The sequence below is a fragment of the Mauremys reevesii genome, unplaced genomic scaffold (genome assembly GCF_016161935.1).
Source record: "Mauremys reevesii isolate NIE-2019 unplaced genomic scaffold, ASM1616193v1 Contig40, whole genome shotgun sequence".
Taxonomy (NCBI): domain Eukaryota; kingdom Metazoa; phylum Chordata; order Testudines; family Geoemydidae; genus Mauremys; species Mauremys reevesii.
Window position 1 is genome coordinate 2,381 of NW_024100852.1, and position 17,890 is coordinate 20,270.

At 54.5% G+C, this 17,890-nt stretch overlaps 1 pseudogene; it reads right to left on the reverse strand.

Annotated features, from left to right (window-relative positions):
- Positions 1–4,443: 4,443 nt before the first annotated feature.
- LOC120394180 lies at positions 4,444–10,158 on the reverse strand (annotated as a pseudogene).
- Positions 10,159–17,890: the final 7,732 nt, after the last annotated feature.

The following is a 17,890-nucleotide window of genomic DNA, read 5'->3' on the forward strand; positions in this document are numbered from 1 at the left end:
TGAAACCTGTACATAATTTTTCTCCTTTCCTGATGGTGGTGGTTAGTATGGCTTCCCTCCCATCCCATAACTCTACATCCAGGACTACAGCAAAACTTAAGCCTTATCAAACGGAGCCGGTCCCTTCTGATGTAGAGCAAGTCCAGCTCCACGTAGTCCACCCAAAGTCAGCACTACAAGAGCCAAGGCCTATAGCAACAATAATGTACACCTGGTGCCTCTAGCCCTTGGTGTTCCAAGGTTTTCCTGATGCTCTTACCATCTTCCCTGTTTCCTTGCTAGCTTTCTTTGGTGCAAGTACATTCCTACCCCTGCCAGGACCTGGGGGCTAGGCAAAGAACCCATGTGCTGCTCTTCTGCCGAGCTTGCTGTTTCAACCTCTGGTCTGTTTGCAAAGCTATCCTGTCCAGTGAGATGACTTCACACCCTCTTCTTGCTCCTCTCATAGATATGGCAGAAAACCAGCATCTGACAGTCACTCTCAGTTTATAGTTGGTCTCATGGGAGGACAGGTCCATCAATAATGGCTATTAGCCGTAAGACAGACAGGGATGCAATCCCCATGATCTGGGTGTCCCTAGCCTTTGACTGCCAGAAGCTGGAGTGGATAAACAGGGATGGATCATCTCAAGGATTGCTTCTGTTCCGCCATTCCTCTGGAAGCACTCTGGAATTGGCTAGCTATGGAAAACAGGTGGAATTGGTCATCTGATCCAGTGTGGCCAACAACTTTAGGTCTCCTATAGAGTCTCTCCAGGAGTATCCAGCACTGCTTCTAGAGCTGGAAAGTGCCAGGATGGCTTCTTGGAACACTCATTTTCATGCTAGTGTGAATCTTTGAGTGTGCCTTTCAGGGAGGATGAGATCTTATCTTTGCATGCCTCTTTCCATTTATATTAATCCCAAGGCATTGCCTGAAGCCAGCAATGTATTTTAGCAGTGGTGCCCATTTTTAAAATATAAACAGCAAGGATAACAATTGGGGATAGTATTATTGTGTTGTAAGGATCCTAAGTGGAGACAAGCTGCTTATAGTGTTCAAAAGGGCAGATAAGGTGGAGGGCTTCAGAATGAGCTTCCCTGCCCATGGCTAGATTTTGGCCTCTGGTTTACCTCATACAGTAACTCCACTGTGTGTGTACAGCATGAGAGCCAATACACCTCAATTATCCTACTGTTAACCCCACCTGGTTGTCAGTGTGAAGACATAGCCTTCAGTGTCCTCCTTATGGGGGTTCAGGAGCTCCAGTGATGGAGTGCAGTGAGCTGGACCATGCAACTTTCCCATGTTTGATGCCAAACTTTGATGTATTGCACTTGATCATCCCTTCCTCCTCCATATTCAATGGAGTTGTGAGAAGGGACTATGTTAACGTGAAATTGTGAGATATGAGATGGTGTTATAACTGTTAAGTGAAACTCTGTGATGAGGTATGTTGTGGTACCAAGAACATGGACTACTGGGTGCCCAGAGACATAGAAGCTGGGACTCATGGAGGCCACTCTAGACAGTTTGTTTGGAGCTTTGGGGCTTAATGAAGATTGTTGGGTGGCTCTGAAAGAGACAGGGAGCAGGCGTGCAGAGGGGGTAGATTGCAATCAGGAAGAGAAGCATGGCTGGGCTGTTATCGGATTAGGCTTTCCCTCCTGCAGAGATGTAGCAGGGTTACTGAACACTATTATGTATATTGTATTTATTGGGGTTAGTAGCTTTTCAAACCCAGGAGACCGAGGTGTAGTCAATCAGGTTTTGAAGAGATCTGCAAGGCCCTTTAAATAGTTAAAAAAGCCAGGATCACCCACTATTGACAGGGAAGTGTCCAGAGAGGAAGCATGGAGGTAGCAACCCAGAGAGAGCGGTGTTGAAGGTGTGCATCCAGGAATGGGCAGATCATAGTAGGAGCTGAAATTTCTCAGCAGAAGCTTGCATATCTTCTCTGATGCTCTCAGAGCCCCTTCTTCCATCAGAGCTTTTGGTATTTGGAAAGAGAGATAAGTCACTTGCTGGTTAGGGGCTGATGACACAGTGGTAACAATGCCAAAGTCCTGTCTACACTACAGTTTCCACTTTTGCTTCTGCCAATGGAGCTACACTGATGAAGTACAGGTCCTCATTTTCCACCTGTACATGAGGCCTATGTGCTGTGTGCTCCTTAGCCTCTCTGGAGCTGCAGGGAAGCAGACATCCAGTCACAACACACAGGACTCACCATCCACAGTGGAAGTTGAAGTCTAAACTCCAATTTGCTTTGCTGGCTCATGGAGCCCAAAACTACAGGGTATCACAACATCTACATAGGAACAGCAGGACAGCTACTCCCAAGTGAGAGTAACTCTCTCAGGCACTCAGTGTGGATGAAAAGATGCGGGGCCTGCATCAGTTCTAGCTACCCTGGTTCTTCCCCCTGCAACATCTTGGACTGGGTTTCCAATGTTGCCTCCCAACAAGGAAATTGTGGGATGGCAAGTGTTCTTCACTTACCAATGTAAACGCTGTAATAGTAAAACTGCCCCTGTGAATCGCTGGGCCACTTATTCCCATGGTGTACTGCTGGCTAGGCCGCAGGGAGAAAAGCAGAGCGGCACCGGGTTGCAGCTGGAGATGTAAGGGCTGTCCTTGGATCACATGTGTTACCAAGTGTCCTGACGCACCCCTTAGCTTTTCCTAGGAGTGCTAGATACCTGCCACCACCACGCAGGTCCCACTTTCCACCCCTTCTCCCTGTTCTCAGCCAGAAACTAAATCCAGCCAGGGAGACTGATAAAACATCATCGCAGTGAGTTGGGACTCGACAGGGCGAGAAGCCAGGGGGACAACAGTGAGAATGGCAATGGGCAGCTACACAAGGGCCAAAGCAAGAGAGTGGGTTTAACTGAGTCAAAGGAACAGGGAGAGAGAGGTAATTAAGTGTGCAGAGCCGTGACTGATTGACAAGGAGTGCTCTTCAGTACATTACAATCAAATCAGCAGGAAATAAATAAAAAATACCAGCAATTCAGAAGGGCAACCAATGAGGTAGGGAAGATCAGAAGACGAAAACTAAGGCCCCAATCTTGCACTGAGCTACGCTTGGGGACCCCAGTAGCCAGGCAGCACGCTGGAGGAATCTGCCCATGTGGAGCTCAGTGCAGGATTGGGGTCGTCTGATCAAAATCTCACACCAATAGAACTGAATCAGCGTTGTGCTGATGGGCAGCTGAGCCAGGGAGCAATGGTGTGGTCTGGACAACGAACGCACTAGAGACAGGGCAGCAAACAGAAAGAGAGTTAGCAGGACAGGAGCAGAAAACAGGGCGGTGATGACTAAATACAGAAGAGTACACGGAGAACGTAAATGCTTAGGCTGAGATAAGAGTCAGCTGGAAGAGCCAGTCAGGTGAGCGGGAGGCAGGGAGTCAATGCAGCAGGCTTGGGCCCTGCCACACGCGGCTGCTGGGGAGAGATGATAGAGGGCTCTGAAGCGCTGGTGAGGCTGGGTGCCTCCGAGTAGGGCAGAGTGTGGAAGAAGGTGGCCGTGGGCCATCGAGGCAGAACTGGTTGGCAGTGGGGCAGGAGGTAGAGCTGGCCCAATGCCTTCCCTGAGGTGCTGTTCCTGGTACCGCTGGGACTGAGGCCTGCCAGTCTCGCCGGGTCTGCCTTCACTACAGAGTTATCTTGAGTTATCTGTGCTCCAGTGACTCTCTCGAGTGAGCCGAGCTCAGCTGAGAACAGCCACACTGCTGTGCTCACACAGACTCTGCGCTCCTCAAGCACAGCGCTATGGCTTCTGCGCACACGCATATCCCAGCGAGTAGTGGGAGAACTTCTGTCCTTTCTGGGCACGCTAGGGGACTCGTGGGCTAGGCACTGGAGAACTAGCGATATGCAAGTGACACAAGCCTGGAGCCACACAGAGGTGCCGTGTTAGCAGCTGATGCTGTGCTCCAGTTTTAGCCTATGTCCTCCTTGGGCTGGCCAACTTAGTCACAGCACCCACTTAAAGGTACTGTATGGATGGACTTGAGTGAGGGACAACACTTGAGTTACAAGAAGTTAATTTACAGCACAGACAAGCCCCTAGAGTGACCCTCTCCTCACTAGTTCAAGCAGGAAGGAGCAAATCACTGCTGGGGCAGTTCTGGAATTGAGACACCTCAGAGGACTAAGGTGAAGCCCCAATTCACACCCCCTGGTGTCCGTGACAGGGATGGTTTGGTTAGTGGGCATGGGGCTAGCTTCTCTCAGGCCCTGCTTCACGTTCTTATACACACACGACCAGAGCGGAGGCCTCTGGTGGGAGGGTCTCACTTGTCCATGGCTGCGGCTCTGGAGTGGATTCTCAGGTGGCGGCCAAAGAGGATTTGTTATCAGCCTTCCCACACTCAGTGCAGGGAAGGGCCGTTCTCGGTGTGGGAGCGCCGTGAATGGCGAGGTAAGCCAGATACTTGAAGCTCTTCCCACACTCAGCGCAGGGGTAGGGCTTCTCCTGTGTGAGTCCTCTGGTGCATCGTCAGGTTGAGAGCTGGCTGAAGCGCCCCGCACTCAGCGCAGGGGTAGGGCCGCCGCCCGTGTGGGAGCGCTGGTGCTTGTTGAGGTCCGAGGGGTTCGTGAAAGTTTTCCGCACTCATCACAGGAGTAGGGTCCCTCCCTGTGTGCAGCCTCTGGTGTGTAATGAGCGTGAGAGGTGGCTGTTCTTCCCACATTCGCACAGAAATAGGGTTTCTCTCCGTATGGGTTCTCTGGTGGGTTTTGAGATGGGTCAGTCTGTTGAAACTCTTTCCACATTCAGGACAGGGATATGGTCTGTCCTTCTCATGGACTCTCCCATGGGCCGTGAGCGCCTGCTTCTCCCAGAACCTTTCCCCACAATCTCGACATTTATGGGGCTTCTCTGTCCTGTGAATGCTGTTCTGATGGTGCAGGTCCCCTGCGGTCCGAGGTCTCCCCGATGCAGGAGGTTGGATTAGTCTCCTGAATCCACTCTCACGTTCCCCTAGGGGATCTGGCTCATTCCCCACTGGGCTCCTCTTCTGCCTCTTGCAGGCTCCTTCCTGCTCAGGTCTGTGGTTAATGCTCTCTCTTGAATCCTGCTGTGATATGCTGGGGGGCTGCAGGTTTTCAGGCCCTTCGTCGTGAGGCTGCTTCTCAGTCCTGCTCAGGATCCTCGCACCTGCTGGATAGAAGAGAGAATCCAGAGATTATTTCATCTCTCATATTTCCAAGTGGAAGTGGCTGAGGCTCTCACATCCTTCCACCGCGAGACCCCAAGAAGAGCCAAACAGTCAGCCATGCAGAAATAGGGGCTGTGGAGGCGCACAAGCAGGAAGCCCCACATCCCTTTCTCCTTCCTCTTTCCCAGGGCCCACGATAACTTTTCCTCAACTCCCAACATTTCCCTTTCCCTGTGCTCCAGCCCTCAATTCCCTCCAGGCTCCACCTCTCTTCTTCCCTCTTCTCCTGACCATAGACCAGGGGTGGGCAAACTACAGCCTGTGGGCCGGATCCGTGGTGCTGCAAGCCCTGGCCACTCCTGGAAGTGGTCGGCACCATGTTCCTGTGGCCCTGGGGTGGGGGGCAGAGGGCTCCTGCGCTGCCCTCGCCTGCAGGCACCGCCGTCCTGCCCTGAGTTCCCAGCCCTGCCCTGAGCCTCCTGAACCTCACACCCCAACCCCTGCCTTGAGCCCCCCCTTGCACTCCACATCCCCTCCTGCCCCCCAACGCCCGGCCCTGAGCCCCTCGACACCCTACACCCCAACCTGCCCTGAGCCCCTTCCTGCACACTGCACCCCTCCTACCCCCGCACTCCTCCGCACACCAACCCCTGCCCCAGCCCTCATTCATGACTCTGCATGCCATTTCCCACTCCAGACGTGGCCTCGGGCCAAAAGTTCGCCCACCCCACAACAGACCTTTCTCTCCTCACTGCAGTATCCCTTTCTCATTCAGGACCCAACTCATTTGTTCTTTGCTAATGGATCGCTCTGTCTCTTTGGTTCCTTTGCCCTACTCAACGGCCCTGCTGTTTAGGTGACAATGATGTTCCCTACAGAAATCCACTTACAGGTTAGAGCCAGATAAAAAACAAACGGACACAATGAGGTTTCAAAGTGGTGTTTGGAAATGGACCCGTTGTCTACTTTCACAATTTTTTTTTTCATTTATCAAAATGGTTGGCTTTATGTGAACAAAACATTTAGATGCAATATTTTATTTAAAAACCGGGATGAATAATTTTGTGAAAAATGTCATTAGTGTCAGCAATTATTTGCAAAAAGAGTTTGCTTTAGAAAAATGTCCACTTGTACACCAAAAATTAAAAAAAGTTTGTTAAAGAAACGTTGAGTAGCTCCACTGAAGATAGTAGGGGGTGCTACTTGCATCTCCTGCTTAACCCGTCCAGGAGACACGAAATGCGACTGTGTTACATTGCAGTAAGCTGGGGTTGGGTGAGTGGCTTGCTAAGATGAGGGTTCCCAGGCTGCCCTCTGCAGTGGTGGGTTCCATCTCCAGGCAGTCTCTCACTACACCATCGACTATGCCAATGCTCTCAGAGTTATTCCTGAGATGAGAGGAGACAGGCCCCAGTTCCTGCCACTGCCAGAGATCCCAAAATCCCAGAGAGAAAGGACACAGAGTGATCTGAGCCAGAGTAGAGGGCACAGGAGGAATGGCCATGCCAACCAGCTCACCCATCACCGCTAAGGCACTAGAGCCTTACGCTGCTAGGCATGACAGACTGATTGGCTCTGATCAGGCTAGTGAAGAAGCCATCCGGGCCCTGTATGCTGGGTGAGGCCCCAACCCACCCCTGGAGAAAGTCTGTGTGAGACTGACAATAGACTGAAGTGACTGTGCAGGCGCTGTATGCAGCCAGGTAAACGACACAAGGAAGCAGCTGGAGAACCACCACTCATGCATGCTGAGACCGTGAGGGTCCAGTGTCAGGAAAGGAGCATCTACCACCAGAGCAGCAGCAAAGCTGGCAGAGCAGCACCCTGGGCTGGCAGAGGTGGGGATGTAAAGCCAAAGGCTGATGGGGATGGGCTGTGACTGGGGAGAATGTAAAACACCTGGGGAAAAGCTGCCAACCCCAGGTCCAGAGCCATCACCTACTTTGCGGGCAGCACCGGGGCCACTCAGGTTCGGGCTGGCACCGCACAGACCCCGAGCATAATGCGTGCTGGGTCCATCCTACCTTGTCAGTGATGGTAAAGCTGTGATTGGCAGAGGGGCACGTGTTGACCATGACAATCCCAGAGCAGAGGGACCTGCCAGAGAAGGGTCAGGATGGTGGTCACAGGTGAGGGGCTATTTAACACCAGCTAAGAGCTCTCAGGCTGGCAAGGGCTACCCAACCTGGAGGAGGAGTTAGGCAAGGGGGGGGGTGAGGGCACTCCTTAAAGCCACCATCAAAACAAGGAAACAAATCATGAGAGGTTCCTGTGTTAGAGCCAGTGAGGCAGGATATTCAGCCTGACACCAGGGATTCAACCCACTGTGCTCTTCCTGAAAACGCATTGCAGCTGCAGGCACTGCAACAGGGGCTGGGCAGGGTACAAGCCTAGGACTGGCCAAGCCAGGGAGAACCCACCTGTTGGTTGTAACATCCCTGGCAAGAATATTCTACTTAGACAGCTTCTGCACAGAGCCCCACAGCTGGGTCACATGGTGGGAAACACATGTGAGCCCTCCTGTGCTACAGCTCCCACCATTGCTACTCGGGGCGGAGGAGGAGGTGCCCACTGACAGATTACAGCTGTGGGGATTTCCAGGCTGGGGTCATGTTCCTTTTAGGCCGCCACAATAACATCCCTGGAGCTTCCTGCAGGCCCTTCCTGCTGAGATACTCCTCATTCTCACTCAGCCGGCCAGAACCGGGAGAAAATAAGACACCCCCAATCCCCCTAACTCACTACCCAGAGGAGAGGAAGGGTCCATCCTGCCTCAGTCTCCCAACTGAGCGCTCAGTCCATCGATGGGTGAGGGAAGGGGCTTCCACCTGAGCTGGCCAGGCTGCATGGGAAGCCCTGAATGACATGGGCCTTGAGGAGTCAGCTCCCGCTAGGTAACACCACAGAACAGGACACACACAAGGAGGGTTCACATCTGCGCTGGCTACAGGGCCACCCAGCTCCCACAGTCCCATTCCCACTGCCTGGGCCACTTGTCATCTAGGGGACACCCACAGGCCACCCTAACCCCACACACTGCCTCCCACATTCTCCAATCCTGCTGGGGAGCCCCCCACGGCCTGAGCCAGCCACTTCCCTGTTGTCCCCAAACACACACAGCCCGAGGGACTTCCTTCCCCATTGTCTCCTCAGTGCCTCTGGGAAGACTCGACCCAGGCCCCTTCACAAGCTCGTTACCCATTTCTCGTCCAACTCGGGGCTCCTTTCCAGGGGCGCCTGGCAGCTCGCACTTCCTCAGGGCCGCCTCCTTCAGGGATCCCCATGCGGGATGGGGCTGTGGTGGCTCCAGCTGGGTGCTCTGAGATTCCCATAATGCTTCAGGGGCATCCATCTCCTCTGGGGTCACATCCTCAACCTTCACACGCACTGTGACCTGGGAACCAACCACATGGGTCACCAGGCAGCCAGGGGCTGGGAGTCAGGGGGGAATCATACCTGAATAATGCCTGTGGCAAAGGGCACCCTCTCCTCAGACAGACGCTGCTTTGGCCAGCAGGTCCTGTACCTAATGGGAGAGGTAACAGGAATGGGAGGCTGAGGCTGTGCAGTGTGAGCCTGGGAGGAGCTTGGACCTCAGGGAGACGCAGGCTCCCCAGGACGCCATCTCTGGGAGGAGCTGAAGGAAAGAAGCCATGCCTGTCACACAGGACCCTTCCGCACCTCACTAGTACCTGCAGCTACTACGCCACTCACGTCCTGTGAGGTGAGGCAGCTCAGGAGACACTCCTACCCCATGGACATGACGGTTGCATGTGACACACAGGGGATGCTCAGGGATGGGTCTCTAGGATCAGGCCATGCTGCACTGCCTCCTAACGGCACACGCTAGATTCACACGGAGCCCCAGTCAGTTAAAGAGGCTCCCTATCAATTCAGATGTTGAGAGACGCCACGCCACTGCACTCTCCCAGCAGCTGCAGGTACTAGTGAAATTATTGCCCAAGGGTTCTGCATGACTCTGCATAAGGGAGGCAGTGACATTTATACTCCGAGAGAATGGCAAGGTGTGCAGAGCAGGGAGCTGTGAAAATCCCTGTGGCTGGTGACCCAGCTGAACCCTGAGCCCCAAACAGCCCCAACCCCAGTGCCGAGCCCAGTGGAGCCCCCTGGACATTCCCCTGCACCTGCTCATAACCTGCTGCTCTCATATCCCCACCTGTTGCAGTCCTACCTGAAATCCTCAGCCAGGACACTGCCTGGGCACATGTCTCTGGGCAATGCTCAGAAACCCAGCTTTGGATTTCTTCCGGCAGGATGGTCAGGAACTGCTCCAGGATCAGCAACTCCATGATCTGCTCCTGCGCGGATCTCCGGCTTCAGCCATCGATGGGAGAGTTCCCAGAGCCGGCAGAAAACTGCCCGGGGCCCCTCGGCCTCCTGGTAGCGGAACTGCCTGAAGCGCTGGCGCTGTGTCTCCATGCCAATGTCACACCCTCGCAGGACAGCTGCCTTCACCTTCCCATAATCTCCAGCATCTCTGGCATCCAGGCTGCTAATGGCCTGCCGAGCTTTTCCGCTGAGGGCTGGCACAAGGCGGGTCACCCACTCTCCTCTGGGCCACTGGCAGGCTTCAGCCACTTGCTCGAAGGAAGCCAGATAGGCCTCAATATCCTCCTCTGGGTTCAAATCCAGCAGCGGAGGGTTTTTTGATGCAGGGACTGATGTCGGCACAACCTCAGCAGGTGTCCGTAAGCGCTGTAGCTCCTCCTGAAGTTGATCTTTCCAATACTGGGACATCCTGTCACACTGCTCAGTCCTCAGCTGTCGCCATCCTGTGTGGGACCATCGAGGACTTACTGAGATGGGTGGTCCCAGGACTGGCTCCTTCCCGTCTCTCTCCAGCTCATTCCCTGCTTTTGGGCCCGTTGGCTCTGCTGTTTCCATATTCTCTCGCGGAGCCTGGATATGGAGACCCAGGAGCTGCTCATCTGTCTTCAGGACCAGCTTATCCCTGCTGGGGCCTGCGCCTAGTTCTCCAACTTGCATCTCTCCTCCCCACTGGACACGTCCAGGCTCCTATGGGGGCTGCAGCAAAACAATTGATCAGGATGTTACTGTGTGATGGGAGAGTCAGAACCACAACAAACAGAGGGGAAAAGAGAGACTTAGTCATGATTCACCAAAACACCCACCGAGCCATAACCTCTGCTCCCTGCCCTCCAGCACAGACAGGCCCTGCCCCACCCCATTGCCCAGCCCCATAACCCAGCTCCCATCCCCAGCACAGACAGGCCCTGCCCCACCCCTGTCCTCCAGCACAGACAGGCCCTGCCCCACCCCATTGCCCAGCCCCATAACCCAGCTCCCCATCCCCAGCACAGACAGGCCCTGCCCCACCCCGTCCTCCAGCACAGACAGGCCCTGCCCCACCCCATTGCCCAGCCCCATAACCCAGCTCCCCATCCCCAGCACAGACAGGCCTTGCCCCCACCCCTGTCCTCCAGCACAGACAGGCCCTGCCCCACCCCACTGCCCAGCCCCATAACCCAGCTCCCCATCCCCAGCACAGACAGGCCCTGCCCCACCCCTGTCCTCCAGCACAGACAGGCCCTGCCCCACCCCATTGCCCAGCCCCATAACCCAGCTCCCCATCCCCAGCACAGACAGGCCCTGCTCCACCCCACTGCCCAGCCCCATAACCCAGCTCCCCATCCCCCAGCACAGACATGCGCTGCCCCCACCCCCCAAAACCCAGCTCCCTGCCCCCCCCCACAGACAGGCCCGGTCCCCACCCAACACCCCCCCACCCCGCCCCCGCCCCACACCACCCCACCCCGCCCCGACGCAGGGGGAGGCCGGTTCCCCAGACAAAGAGCTTCCGCCCCGGGCAGCGCAGGGTTAATCCCTCCGCGCGGGATTGGCGGCGATCGCTGTCAGTCAGGTCTTGCCCCGCCCTGCCCAGCTGGGCCGTCTCCGGAAGCCGGGGCAGCGGGCGCCGGGCGACCCCCCTCCCCGGGGTGGGGCGCAGCCCGAGGCGGGCAATTCCCCGCCGCCCCTCGCGGGGTGCAAGGGGGGGGGAAGCTCTGTGCTGGAGTTACTGGGCTGTGCAGGGGGCCGGGCGTTACAAGGTGCTGTGCTGGGGCAGGGAGCTGGGGTCCCAGCTGGAGGGGCTCAGGCAGGGACCTGTATGGGCTGGGGGCGATGTGCAGGGGGTTACAGCCCTGCACAAACACGTGTATTAACGCCTGTACCCAGTGATGAGCTCCCAAAAGCCAAAGAATCGGTTCCCTACCAGGTCCCCGGTAGCACTTCGGTGGCGGGGGGTGTGTGTGTCTCTTCACTCACTCCGGGTTTTTGGTGGCATTTCAGCAGCAGGTTCTTCACCTGGAGCGAGTGAAGACCCCCCCCACCCCTGCCGCTGAAGTGCTGCCGGAGACCCGGTAGGGAACCACGCGGTGAGTACAGTACGAGCCCCAGGTGCCCGTCCCCCCACCACATCCAACCCCAACCCACATCCTGCCCCTGACTGTCCCCCTCAGAACCCACAAGTTTCTCCTCCCTCCTCCCCCACCGGGGTAGCAGCAGCAGCCTGGGGCCCCGGGAGCTATTTAAAGGGCCGGGGCTCCCCCGCTTCTACTGCCCTGGCCCTTCAGGGGGAGCCCCGGGCCTTTTTAAATAGCCCCCCAGCCCTACCCCAGGGCTCCAGCAGTGGGGCTCTGGTGGCAATTTAAAGGGCCTGAGGCTCCAGACCCTGCTGGGAGCCCCAGGCCCTTTAAATTGCTCCCTGGGGAAGCCAGGCCATCCCTTTAGCAACTGGTTCTACACCAGCTTCTAAATTTAACAACCGGTTCTTGCGAACTGGTGTGAATTGGCTTCAGCTCACCACTGCCTGTACCTTAACTGGGGAGGGAGTTCATTAAGAGTCCAGCCCATCCCCACCTGGGTCCTTAGCATGGGGTGCCCTTTGCCACATCATATTGAAGCAGGAGTCGACTCCGCATGTTAAGAGCCTGTGTTTCAAAACTGTTCTGAAGTCCACACACAAGCACACATTGCCATGAAAAGTCATCAGGGCCCCGGGTAGGATTTTTGGTGAAAATGGGGTCACTCACTCTCAGGGGTCCAGAGATACAGCGCCTGGAGTAAAGGGTCCATACACTTTGCTTGTTCTCATAATGTTCTTGGCACACAGCTGTGGCTGAATCCATGCCCCTGTGCCACACCCCACCAACTAGAGTTTACCCAATGGGGTTTGACCCCAGGTAGTGACCAATGCTCTGTGCCAGGCCAGGGAAGCAATATTTCAGCAGTTACTAGAGGTTCTGTGTGACTCTACAAATGGGCTCATGTGCCAGTGAAAGTGATTTGTGCAGGCAGTGTGAGACAGGTGCACCGGGAGCCTGGGCACTGACTCCGGTCATTAGCTTTGTGGACAAGCTCAACTCCTGTTATGGTTGGTGGGTGGCTTAGGAAGCCGGACCACAGCCTATGAACTAAGGCAATGCCGAGGAGCGTGAGTTCAAGTCTTCTGCTCAGCTGGTTTAGAGAATGGCTGATGGGCACATTGCCACCCTCTGCCTTTGTCCTTCTCCAGGGGGCTACTCTGGGAAGTAGTTCCTGGGTGAAGGCTGTATTATAGAGGAGCACTAGGGCCCATTATCCAGAGTGCTCCAAAATCCATGTATGTAGGAAGACTGTCTAGAAATCCCCTCTGAGCAAGGCCCCAGCCTGTCCTCATCAGAAATAACAGGCCTGTATCCTTTCTGAGTGTTGGAGGACAGCAGGGAAAATGTCCAAGGGCAGTGTGGGGGAAACTCCAAGGCCTTGTCTTCACTAGGAAAAAGGGTGAGTTGAAGCCAGACTTAGCGAACACGAGATAGCTCAGTGCAACCTGAACTTGAGAATTTTCCTAGTCAAAACACCCCCCTGAGGACTCAGTAGTTGCTTACATCCATCCATCCTTGTGGTAAGGGATCCTTCAGGAACATCACCTCTGTGAACCTGGACTGAGCCTTATACCAGACTGCTAGTACTGGCCAGAACTAGCATGCAGCAGCGTGGTGTGTGTAACCCAAGGGAGGGTGGGGCTCTGTTAGGCACTGAGAACATGCAGAGGATGAAATGCTCCTCTATTTCCCTGTCACCCCTGAGGAGAGAGGGGCAGCTGTTCTAGTGGCCCTAAAACACTACAACCCATTACAAACATTATCATAGATTGTGAGATTTCGAGTCGAGGGACCACTGGGATAATTTACATGACTCTCTGCATGACCCAGCCAGGAAACGGGGGCTCTCCTGCTCTCTAGCTGCAGCTGCACCCTCCTCAGCTGGCAGGGCGAACGCTGACAACCAGCTGCAAATGCATCCTGGATTGGCCACTGATCCTACTAGCCCTGCAAGGGGATGAGAGGAATGATGATACAGGATTGTTAGACACAGCCTAGGAAACAGCAACCACTGTTTGGGATAGGGCAGGTTTGGTGCGGTCCTCATACCAATTGGGAGCCCCGGGGGGGGGGCAGAGGAAAGATTGTGTGGGGCTGCAGTTTGGGAGATGTTTCCTTAACTCTGTAGTTGCTGATTTTCAGAGCTGTAGGTTTGGTGACACTCAACATGCTGGGAGGGCACTAGGCAACCCGACCTGGGTTTCTGGCAGTGAATTTGGCTCTCTTTCTGTCTCTCCATCTGACACCTGCCAGAAGCCCCTCCCACCACAAAGGGACCAAACAGTTGCTTTGTCTAAAAACTTGCCCCCTCTGCACTTTTAACTACCTGGTCTCATACTGCCCAACCCAGCCTAGATGGTGGGTTGTGACCTGTTGTGGAAAGTGAGATTTAAACACTAGACACTCAAGTGCGAGACTAGAGACTGGTTATTTCCAGCAGGAACAGGAGTGAAATATGGAAGTTTGAGACCGAGAGCTTGGATAAGGCTGGGGCCCGCAGATAGAGAACAGCTGCAAAGCAGGGGAGCCGTCAACTCCTCGGTCTCCAGGTGCAGACACCAGGAGAGAAGGTAACTAAAGTGAAAATTGATGCATGGAAGGAACCAAAGGGAGCAGAGAAAATCCACATAGCCACCTTTGGGCAGCTGCTGAGATGGCACAAGTGGTCAGGAGTGAGGGACAGGAGGGGTTGCTCCAGTGTTGGAGTCCAATTTTAGGAGGCGCTGCAGGCCCTATACAGACCCTGCATGAAGTTGTGTCAGCTTTAGCCCTAATGGGGAAACACAAAGCAGTCAGACATAATGCTGGATGAGGCCTTGGCTTCCTTTGAGTGAATGGCTGAAGCCTGCCAGTGACTGGGTGACCCAAATTGGGGAATCCCAACAGGCCTACAGGAACCTGGATGCACGAGGTGCTGGAGCCTATGGGAAGGTGAAAAGGGCCATCTTGCAAGGGTGCGACATCAGCATGGACATGCAGCACCTGTGCTTCATGCAATTCCACTGCCTGGGAGCCTGGAGAGTTTTACAGCCTTTTGATGGCTGAAGCCAGAGATCTGCACCTGCAGAGGATCTGTAGCCAGGACAGCAAGACACTGGGACATAGGAGCAGCAGGCGAGAGCAAATTCACAGGCCTCTTTTCGGATATGCAGATCATTTGGTCTGCCAACTCTGGCATCGGTACAAGCAGGGGAATTCTCCAATCATAAAGGGGGTGAGGCTTGTTCCACATAACCAGCTCTCTGCCCTCTCTGGGCCTGAGGCCAGACTCCCAGATTAGGAATGTTTCAGAGGTGTTGGAGTTTGTAGTGGCTGATTTACATCCTCTTCCCCTTCCTCTACTTTCACTGGAGTTCCCTCCTCTTCCTCTGCTTTCACTGGAGTTCCCTCCCCCCCACAGCCCATTCCTCATCTGAAGTTTCTAATTCCCTTGTATTCCTTACGCAGAGCATCTTCCCTCTTCTTGAGGCAACTCACCGAGCGTTTGCAAAGGGACACCCAGCCATCCTGCCCTGACATCTCAGAGCTGTTTTTCTGGGGCACCTTGGTTTTCAGCACCAACCCTTTGACCAAAGCTATGAGATCTTCTTGGGACAATCTGCCAAACATCTCACCCTAACTGGCAGAGATGACACGTGGTAACAGCACTACAATCCTGCATCTTCATCACAGCTTGCACTGCCACTACCGCTAGCGGAGGATCTGGACTAAAGGTGAACTACAGGTCCTTGTTTTCCTGCTGTACCCAAGGCCTGGGTGCAAAGGGGTCCTTAGCCCCCCAAGACTGCAGGAAAAACAGCATCCAGTCACAGCGCACACGACTTGCTAACCGCGGTGGCAGCTGAAGTTGCAAGTCTGGCTTTGCTTTGCTGGCTCTGGGAGCCCAGTGCTACAGGATGCGTGATGTCTGCATGGGAGCAGCAGGTCACCTGCTCCAGAGCGTGAACTGCTCTTCTGGGCACTCAGTGAGGATGCAAACACACGGGCCCAATGGCTTGGGCCTGCACCAATTCTGGCTACCCTGGTTCTCTTGTAACATCTTGGGGTGAGTTCCTCGAAGTGTTGCCTCCCCAAACAGTCAAATGAATAGCTGTGCACAGGGGCAGGCGCTCTTCCATTATCCATGGAAATTCTGCAATAGCGTTACTGCCTCCGGACCACCAGGCCCCTTTCTCCTGCCGGGTTCTGCTAACTGGGCTGCACAGAAGGAGCCAGAGTATTATTGTGGTGTAATCTGTTTATTCAGAAGCTGTACACAAGTCCTGTTTCCCTGGAGAGGGGTAGCTGCCTGTACTGCTTTGTTCCTTCCTTACATGGAAACTTCAGGTAAGGTACCCCAGCCCTGTTCCACAAAGCAGCTATTCTGCACCTCTGCTGCTGTCTAGAGTTCACAGCCAGCTCTCTGCAAAGTGCTCAGCACAGCACCTTGTCCCACCCAGCTCCTGTGGGCTTCTCCTGGGAAAGCCCTTTAGCACCACAGCCCCCAGGAACAGAGGGTTTGTCAGACGGCCCTGAAAGTCAGCCCTCCACCCCATCCCCACCCTTTGTGCATCCAGGTGCTTTGCATCACAAGTCTCAGCCTCCCCTCCTGTTAGACTGAAGGGGGGTGCTGTAGCCCGTCCATTCACTCTAACTCAGTCTGCCATCATCTCTGCATCCAGGACCCCCTCAGCTCCTTTCAAGAGGGGATGGTAGTTCTACACTGCTGGCTTAGCCTATGTTCTTACATGGGTTTTAGCCTAGCATCCCCACACAACCCTTAAAAAACATGCTTGCTTGCCTAATGGGGTTATTATTTATATTATGGTAGTGTCCAGAAGCCCCAGTGGTGGACCAGGCCCCCATCGTGCTAGGTGCTGTACAAAAGATGGTTGCTTCCCCAGAGAGTTTACGCTGGGTTAAAGTTGTGCTTTAATCCCCTTAGCAACACATATGTAGCTGAGCTGCTGTTTAGATAATCCCTGCTGGTTTATGTACGCCCTTCATTCCATGCAGCCTGCTCCATATTCGGGGCAGCTCAGAGCAGCTCTGCCGAGCAGTCAGAGAAGGTGCCCACCAGCAAGATGCTAGCTGGGTTAATCTCTGGTGTGCGATAGCAGGGAACCTGATTTTGGGAGAAGCACCCAAAACATTCCCTTGCATGAGAAGACCTTGCAGAGGCAGGTGGGGTGGGGATCCAGCAGATGGCTGAGCAGAGCAAAGATGCACATTACAAACCTAATGTCAGGTGCCAGCCTTTGCCTTGTGGTAGATGGTTAACTACCTGCCCTTACTACAGAGCTGTTGATTTGAGCACCCGTCCCCACCTCGAGCACAGAGTCCACAGTCCTGCATCACAGGCTTTTGAGTGGGGACCAAATGGGTTTTAGCCTGGGGGAACTGGAGATCCCAGTGGAAGGGGGGGATTGAGTCACAGACACAGACTGGCCTCACACAGCTCCAGGAAGGTCTGCTTCCTCATGCAGGAGTTCTGGAGCCACTGCTGGTCACCCCAGGTCTGCAAGATGATGTGACCCCACCACTCTGTGCTAGCCATCCTGCATCAGAAGCCCTGGTCTACATATAGGCAATCCACAGCAACTACAGCATGCAAAAGGTGTCATCAGTCTGCCAAGAATTAACTCCCCTCCAAGATCCACTGCTGCCATCTGTGGGTCAGCATCATTCATCATCATCATTCATCATTCATGCCCGTCACCCCAACCGGGGTATGGGCCGCCAACCACAGATCTCCATAGCAACTGGTGCTAAAATGCTGTCTGCTGTCATTAGCCCTCCACCCGCACTCTGCAATAACAGTGAAGCCACAAGCAGGAACAGCAATTCCAACCGTGCTGGATCCATGGTGTGGCACCAGCTGGAGTGGGTAGAAGCAAGAAGTGTGCCGGGCCTGAAGTGCCTTAGCTACAGGTGTTGCTGGGTTAAGAACACTTCTAAGACAAAGGAGTTTGGGAAAGACAGACAAGCTCTCCCACAATACACCATAAACCAATTCCTAGAATGGCTCCAGCACCCTGGCATACACCCCCAGAAATCCTAGCGCCAAACCTCTGTCATTGCCATGTGACTGTGAACACGGCTACATGAGGCTGGGTTGTGTGGGGCTCTGCAGGGTGGACACTCACAGACAGGCCTGGCAAGCATGAGTTCACAGGCACAGGAATCCAGACATGCCTACATTCTGCCATGTGGACACACCCAAAGTGATCAGGCACTGCTGGGGGATTCAGGCCCTGAGACCCCTCAGGAGAACAAAGCAAAGGCTAGCCCTCCTCATCGCCATTGGGGTAAGTTTTAATACAGTTAATTCAGGTGATTGGCACTTGATCTGG